An 8454-nucleotide genomic window follows, 5' to 3' on the forward strand; every position below is an offset into this window, starting at 1 on the left:
TCCATCATATGCAAACACCACCTGGGGGCATGGCCTGAGAAGGAGCAGCTTCAGCAGACCTGTCTGGAAGGTTCTTGGGGGCCAGCTGCAACCTCACGTCCACTCAAGGCCACACACGGCAACTGCGCTTGAGCAGCACGAGGAAGCCAGCTCCTGGGGGGGGGGGGGGGGCATCTTCCAGCCTCCTGCACGTTTGCTTCCTGCCTCCCTCCTGAAACTAGCACTAGCCTACTGCTCTTTTGCTTCCCTCCCACCCTCATAATCACATTATCTTTTAAGGCACGTGGTCTTTTCTTAAGCTAGCCTGTCTAGGAGAAGAGAGCAGAAATACCCTAAATAGTCTCTTCAGGGCCCAGGCATGGCCACAAAACTATTTCGGGGCTCCTTCTAGGCGGGGCCACCTGGTCAGGGCGTGGGGACACGTGGTGGGTCCTAAAGCATCTTCCCAGGGCTGCTCGGTGTTGTTTGTTTCCTGATTACCAAAGCACCATACGTGCCTCCTGCCAAGGCCTTCTGGGGGCGCTCCTCATGGAGTCACCTCTGCCAGCACTTGACGCCTTCTATGGCCAGAACAACTCAACTCCATCCCCCCAGCGTCATTGGCCCCTAAACAGAAACAACCCAGGCACTTTCCCACTGCCTAAAAGCAGATCCAGAGCGGCCCTGCCCTTCCTCCACCTCTTTAATCAGGGCTACCAGTGACCAGAGGGAGTGTGCAGAAGCCCAGCCCTGTTGGGGCATTGGGAATCACTCATTCCAAATTCTCCAATACTGGCTTAGGTATAACACGCTGAGCAGACTATTTTTTTTTTTTTTTTGAGAAGTTTGCTTTTATTCTTAATGAGTTCTTTGTTTTATGAAGACGGGAAGGGGTGGGGGGCACATCTGAAGAAGAGGCTGCACCCGCAGCCTCGGGAACCCCATAACCCTAAGGGGGTGCCTGGGTGCAGTCCCTGCCACTCCCCCTGGATCCCGCTCCCTGCTGGTGAGAGCTCCAGTACCAGAGCCCCTGTGACCCTCCGGGGAGACCCACATGCAGTTCTTGGTCCTGGATTCCTGGCCCAGCCCTGGCTGCTGCAGGCGTCTGGGGAGTGAGACAATGAATGCAAGGTCTCTGTTTCTCTGCGCGTACAATAAAAATAAACAATTCAAAAAAAAAAAAAAAAAGCATTAAGAAAGCGGAGAGGAAGTGCGAGGCGAGGGCTGGCTGCGCCAGGCAGCGGAGCCCCGGGCTCTGAGTCACCACCTGTGAGCACTTCCTACAAGCCCCATGTTTGCAGCGGCACCGCACACCCGCAGGCTTTTCTGTGCCCGTGCCTGGTGTGGAGAAGGCAACTCCAGGGTTCGGGTCGTCCGCGGCGCTGGCTGGAGTCCGCGGCAAGTTCCTTCCTTGCTTCCAGGTTCCGCTCCAGCTGCGGGACGGCACCTCGCGGCGCGGGCAGCAGGTGAGCTGGGCTCTGGCGCCGCCGCACCTCCCCAGGGCGCTGGCGAGGAGAGTGGGGCGTGAGCGCCCTGACCAGAGAAATCCGGGCAAAATGCGTCCTCGGGGCGCGAGGTGAAGCCAGGGCAATGGCAGCGGAAACCGCGGGGCGTCCTGCAGCTGCAGTGCACAGGGATGGAGATCGAGATCGCAGGCAGGAGCCTCCTACATAGGGACCAGCTGTGGCTGCCTCATGTCTGTCTCATATTCACCTGCCTCGTGTGCAGGTGCTGTGGGCCTGCGATTGAATCTTTACTCCCAGTGCTTGCCTCACAGAGCTAAGAGTTTAAAGCAGAGGTTAAAAAACAAAACAAAAAAACCACCATGCTCACGTGCGAGCAATATATTTAATTAACAGAGAATATACACTCACACGTGCCTGTGGACCACCCCACACAGAGATACCTGTCACGCGTGGGCCCCAGTTACCTGTGGGGGGAGGGGAAGCCGGAGAGGGAGGGATTCACATGCTCCATCAGCCTCCTGTGAGATAGAGGGAGGCGCCCTAACCGAATGCCTAAATACAGTGAAATTGGGCTTGTGTGCGGCTCTCTGGGGCTTCAAGGTGCCTCCAGGTGGAGTTTAATTTCCACATGGCCATCATGGTGTCTCCTGCTTCCTGGTCCTGGATGAGACACAAGGGTGTGGTGGGAAAGTGGGCATCCTGGGCTGACAGGTGAGGGGCGCAGAGACACAGTGTGGGGCAGGCAGAAACTCCAGCTCACCTGTCCCTGCCTGAGCTTCCTGCCGACTCCCCCCATTCCCAAGGCGGACAGAGACGCCATGCAAGCGAATGGAGCCCAGAGTTGGCCGCCATCCTACTTTGCCTACCCCAGATGAGAACACCCGACTACCGGGTGCAACCCTGCCGTGGTGGCTTCAGGGGGAGTCCCTGCTGCCTGTGTAAGACGCGGCAGTGGGTCCTATCTTGCCTGTGGCTTCTGGTGGCCTCTAGGGATAGTAGTGGAGTCCTGTGGTTTGGGGCCTACTGTCCCTTCTCTCTTACCCAGCAGTCTTGTGGCTTACGTGGGCCAGAGGGTCAGTCCTGGAACTGCAGGTGTGAGCTGAGGGCAGGAGGTGCGGTCTCAGTGCTGGTATCTCAGAGAGTGGGCCACCTGCCTCTGCAGTCGCTGAGTTCCCTCCGGCCCTGCTCTGCCAGCTGAGAATCCTGTTCATCTGTGGCTGCCGGGCCTTTCTCATGACCTAGGGAGTGAGGACTCCGGCTCATGACGGCAGCCCTGAGGCTGGTGGTCACCGAGAGCCCATGACCAGAAGCCTCCTCTCTCCCAGGGCCCAGTCTCAAACCAGGAGTCACACTCAAATGGTGTGCATGTCCCTGCTGCGAGTGTCACGGGACACTGAGAGCCCATGTCCTGATTCTCCATTAGGAATAGCCCTGGGGGCTGGTGCTGTGGTGCAGTGCATTGAGCCGCCATCTGCAGTGCCAGCATCCATATGGGCGCTAGTTCAAGTCCTGGCTGCTCCACTTCTGATCCAACTCCCTGCTAATGTGCCTGGGAGAGCAGTGGAGGATGGCCCAAGTACTTGGGTCCCTGCCCCATCTGCGGCCATTTGGGGAATGAGCCAGTGAGCCAGTGGTTGGAAGATCTTTCCCTTTCCCTCTCTCTGTAACTCTGCCTTTAAAAAAAGGAATCACCATGAAATCCACACAGGATCTTTTGCCACCACAAATGCCTGCTGTTTTGAGTGGTCCTGAGTCAGGGCCACAGTAGCCAATGCAGCCTCACTCACTCATTCATGTACTCTCTCTGACTGCTTCTGTGCTACAAAACCAGAGGTGAGTGGATGTCAGTAGGACAACAAGGCTTGCAAAGTCTAAGAAATTTACAGAAACTTCTAGGGACCAGGGTGGGATCAAACATGAGAGAAGATAGAACACTAGTGTAGTGTTAGAGGTATTGGGTTTTTAAATGTACTATCCAGGTTATGGGGGAGGCAGTGCCCAACACTGCACGTGGCCTGCCTAGCAGGGCAGCCCTGATGCCCTGATGCTGCAAGTGGCTCACTTAAAGACTATTCATTCCTTTTTTTTTTTTAAGATTTTATTTATATATTCAAAAGTCAGAGAGTTACACAGAGAGAAGTGAGGCAGAGAGAGAAAGGTCTTCTATCCACTGGTTCACTCTCCAATTGGCCGCAAAGGCTGGAGTTGAGCCAATCCGAAGCCAGGAGCCAGGAGCTTCTTCCGGGTCTCCCACAGGGGTGCAGGGGCCCAAGGACTTGGGCCATATTCTACTGCTTTTCCAGGCCATAGCAGAGAGCTGGATCAGAAGAGGAGCAACCAGGACTAGAACTGGCGCCCATATGGGATGCCGGTGCTTCAGGCCAGGGCGTTAACCCACTGCACCACAGCGCCGGCCCTAAGACTGTTCATTCCTAATACAACTGCATGGAATGTGAACTGGCCATTGTGTGGGGTACTGACCCAGAAAAACTCCTGTGAGTAGAACCTGGACCAGGTGTCCACTCACTACCTGGCCACACTTGTACCACAAAATTACAAGGCAGCCACAAAACTGCTTCAGATACTTGGGTGTTATTAATCAATATACTATGCATTATATGAATGTCTAGGTGTTGTATTTTCTTTTAAATTTTTATTTATTTATTTTCATTTACTTGAAAAACACAGAAAGAGAGAGGGAAAGAGAGAGATCTTCCATTCGCTGGTTCACTCCCCACAACAGCCAGGGCTGAGCCAGGCCAAAGCAAGGAGCCTAGAATTCGGTTTGGTCTCCCTTGTGGGAGCCAAGACTCAACTACTTGAGCCATCACCTGCTGCCTCCCCAGGTGCACAATAGCAGGAAGCCAGAATGCAAAGCTGAGCCAGAATTCAGCCCCAGGCCCTCCAATGTGGGGTGTGGGCGCTCCAAGCCACAGCTTAACCACTACTTCAAACACCCACTTTCCTGGGGTATTTTCTACTTTGCCACTGGTTAGCCAAGCAAATGGCCGTCCACCCCCTGAGAAAGGCCACCAGTGTCACTGCCCTTGCCGTGGGGTTGAAGGGCCCTTCCTGGAGGGAACATGACCTCTCCCCTCAAGTTGTGGGGTCTGGGTCAGAGCCATGGCTGAAGTCTGGAAACTGGACACAAGGATTTCAGAATTCTTGCTGGGGCGGCTGCATTTCAGCCTCCTGAGTGCTGGCCCTTGTGTTTTGTGGGTTTTTTTGTAATGATTTAGTCAGGCAGTTCCAGGTTGGCTGCACATCTGGTTTGCTGCTAGGTCCCCACAGCATTGTAATCACAGCACCTTCCTTAGTTCCGGCAGCTCGGCACGTGCACTTGGGATCTCTCGAGTCAGGATTCTTCACCCCCATTACCACTGGGAGCCCACTTTGGGGACACCTTCTGCTATGGCCAGTCCCAGGCGTGAGCAGGAGGCATGGCTGTGGCTCTGATGATGCGGGCGCTTTTCTCTGTTTGCTTGGTGAACCTGTGTCCCGTGGAGCAGAGGCCTGGACATTTCCTTGCATTTTTGTTTTATTTCCACTCTGGCACGTGTGCTTCTCTCAACATTTTGTTCCCTCCCTGAACAACCTACCATGGAGGTTCTGAGTTGTCCAGTGCATGTAGTATGGGCCATCGCCTCCTGAGCTTCCAAGAGTTGTACTAGTACCACATCAGCATCAGTGTCCAAGGGACTGAACTGTATCCTGCACCTGGAACTCTCCCTCATCCAACTCTGATTGCACCCTGACCCTGTCCCACGATGATCCAGCACCCTCCAGGGCAACCCCACACACTCCCAGCTTCCCGCAATCTGTGTGGGCTGCATCTGCAGACCCTCTGCCATCCAGGCCTGGCACCTCCCCAACAGGGCCATGGGCTAGGGGGTAGGAAGAGTGATGGTGGAGCCATATCTGAAGAGTGAGGTTTCTTTGTGGGCAGAGGCAAAAGGAGGAGCATTTGATTGATGAAGAGATGAGCCCAGGGAACTGTCAGTTTTTTGACCCCTGCCTTTTAGTAGGATTTTCTGCTGTCACAGAGCTGGTGACAGCTCTTTGACCCGGACGCCAGAAAGTGGACAGAGGTTCATCCTGGGGCCAGCTGGTTGAAGACGACCTGGGAGAATGACAGGCAGCTGACTGAGTTCTTGCGGAAGGTGTCCGTGGGAGACTGCACAAGGTGGCTGGGGAACTTCTTGTTGCCCAGGGAGGAGATGCTGGAGTCTACAGGTAACTAGGGCCAGGGGTGGCGGGAAGGGGTTTTCCCTGGAGATGAGGTGAAGCCACCCCAGTGTGTGCGTGCACGGTGTGGGTGCTCTGTGCATGTGAGCGTGCTGTACCTGGGTGTGTGTGCATGTAAGTATTGGAATGTGTACATAGATGCATGGGCTGTGCCTGTGTGTGCATGCAAGTGTGTGGGCGTGTGCATGTGGGTGTGATAGTGTTGGTGCGATGGTGTGGAATCTGGCAGATGTACATGTGGGAATGTGGATGTGTGTGCCTGTGTGTGCATGTGAGAGTGTAGACATGAATGCATGTGTGTGTGTGTTGTACCTATGTGTGCATGTCTGAGTGTGTGTCTGAGAATGTGATCCAGTGTGGTGTGTCCTCCCTACAACAACAGCAGCATCTGGCGCTGTGCCTTCCCTCACGCCTCTCCTCCTCCTCCTGCTCATCTCTTCCTCACGGCTTGGATTTCAGTGCCCTCACCCCGCTCTGCTGGCCTCCACCCCGTGGCTGTCACTGTTCTAGAGCTGCTCGTTCGCCGTCCTCTCTTCCTAGAATCCCGGTTCTCCCGATTCTTCTGCTCTCTCTCTCTCTCTCCCTTGGTTCCTTCAGAACCATCTCCAATGCCAGCTCCTGCCTCCCTTCCTGGTGCCACCCCAGGACGGTCTGCATGGTCATCCCAGCTTCGTCTGGCAGATCTTTCCCATCCTCCCTCCCTTCTATCCTAGGACCTGGTTCTAGTCCTGGCTGCTCCTCTTCAGGTCCAGCACTCTGCTGTGGCCTGGGATAACAGTAGAAGATGGACCAGGTGCTTGAGCCCTCCCACATGGGAGACCGGGAGGAGGCACCTATCTTCTGGCTTCGGATTGGTGCAGCTCCAGCTATGGTGGCCATTTGGGGAGAAACCAGCAGAGGGAAGACCTTTCTCTCTATCTGTCTCTCTCACTGTCTGTAACTCTACTGATCAAATAAATAAATACAATATTTAAAAAAATGAACAAGCAAGGTCTGTTGTAAGCAAAGTCCACTCTCAGGGCAGGAGAGTGGGCGGGCAGGGGGAACAGCATCTGTGCTGAGGACCTGAGGAAGATTCCTTCTTTATTGCAATTGATGGGGTGTGTGTGTGTGTGTGTGTGTGTGTGGAGAATTCCTGAGACGGGAGGAGGACTCTAGGAGTAGCTGGGGCTGTCCTGGAGCAGGGCATCACCTGTCTTTTCTCTAACCAGGGCCTCTCCCATCTGTGATGCTTTAATCACAACCACAGTGACACACGGCTGACATGACGCTGCCTACCTGGGACATTCACCACTGGGTGCTTTTGGAGTTTCTGTACCATTTTGTTTTTATGTATTGATTCTGTATTTTAACCTCTCATGAGCCATTAGCCCAAGTTCAGGAACATTGGTGCTATGACTTGGATCACATCTCTTCACTAGCTGTGCCTTGTCATTCCCTGCTCTACCAATGGCCCAGCGACCCAATGCAGCACACTCCACTGTGGGAGATCCCGTGAGACTGCCTGCCTAGCCCATGCAGTTATCTGAGTGCTGGCAGGCCCAGGAGCCCCAGGCACGTTTCCCCAGCCCTGCCTCTGCCAATCAGGTAAACAGCTCCTGGGTGTGGCCCAGGCCCACCTGGAAAGCTAGGAGCCTATGTGACCTTCAAGCTGATTGAGAAGCATAGTGGCACCAATACCACCTTCAGCTATAGAATTAGTGCTGCCATGAATCAGTTAGGCGCCCTCTGCCTGCCCTTTACAAGGTGTGCTTGGTGCTAATAAAGCTGTCGTGTGCCCTGAAACTTGTCTCCGTTGCATCTTGTGGAAGAGTGTTGCTGCCCCACCCCAGTGCACAGGACTCCTGGGATGAGCCCACGACTGGCCTCCAACGTGGGGTCTGAACACGTATGGTGACCTAGGTTCAGGCTCGCAATGCCTCTCTGCTAGGTGAAGAGGGTACCTCGTTGTTTTAGGGACCACGGACACAGTCATGGGCTCCCCGTGTGGACATGTGAGAAATGGCTGGCCATGTTTCTAACTTATCTTTCCACCTCCCACCCTGTCCCTTATCTTCGTACTCTGCCTGAGCCACAGCCCAGGGGTAGAGCTCCCATGGGGAAAGTGAGACAGCCCTGGGAGCCTGGTCCCAGCATGAGACCTGATCAGAGAGTGAGGGCTACTCCAGCCCTGCAGGCCGGGCCTTCCAGCTGCTCCAGCGAGGCGCCCTGGAGGATGCATGTATGGGGGTAGAGGTGGGGTCTATGGCAGTCAAGGTGGAATCCAAACCCCAGACCCCTCTATGGTTGCTGCTGGCATAGTGAGGGCACAGAGAGTCTGGATCCCAAGCATCAAAATGTACAACTTGATAGAAGATTTGTTTCCTAAATACTGTGTGCTTTATTTATGTACTAGTGTCCCTGAGCTGGCGCTCCATGCCATAGAGACAGCAGTGGAGAACAGCGGGTGCTCCATGGACACCTCTCACCCATCAAGAGGGAAAGGGGAGACTGAGCTGTGCCCCACCCCGGAGTGGGGTTTTAACAAGGCCAGGAACCCAGGATGCCTGCCTGCCTGCCTGCCTGCAGCCCGCCCACCTGTTCTTCCTCTGTCTGTCCTCCTTCCCTCCTTCTCCTTCTCCCCACCCTCCTCTGCCTTTCCTTCTGTAGGTAGAGCAAGACACACACACACACACAGAGAGACAGAGAGAGAGAGAGAGAGAGAGAGAGAGAGAGAGAGAGAGGGAGGGTGGGAGGAAGGCAGAGAGGGAGAGAGAGAGCGCTC

General features: G+C 54.8%; 1 long non-coding RNA gene across 1 annotated transcript; it reads left to right on the top strand.

Moving 5' to 3' along the window:
* The first annotated feature begins 1188 nt into the window (after positions 1-1188).
* On the top strand, positions 1189-6673 carry LOC138843072 (uncharacterized). Its single transcript, XR_007915890.2, has 3 exons — positions 1189-1445; positions 5468-5678; positions 6404-6673. It is a non-coding gene; the product is annotated as an uncharacterized lncRNA (long non-coding RNA).
* The last annotated feature ends 1781 nt before the right edge of the window (positions 6674-8454 follow it).

Source organism: Oryctolagus cuniculus, chromosome 5, assembly GCF_964237555.1.
Source record: "Oryctolagus cuniculus chromosome 5, mOryCun1.1, whole genome shotgun sequence".
NCBI lineage: Eukaryota > Metazoa > Chordata > Mammalia > Lagomorpha > Leporidae > Oryctolagus > Oryctolagus cuniculus.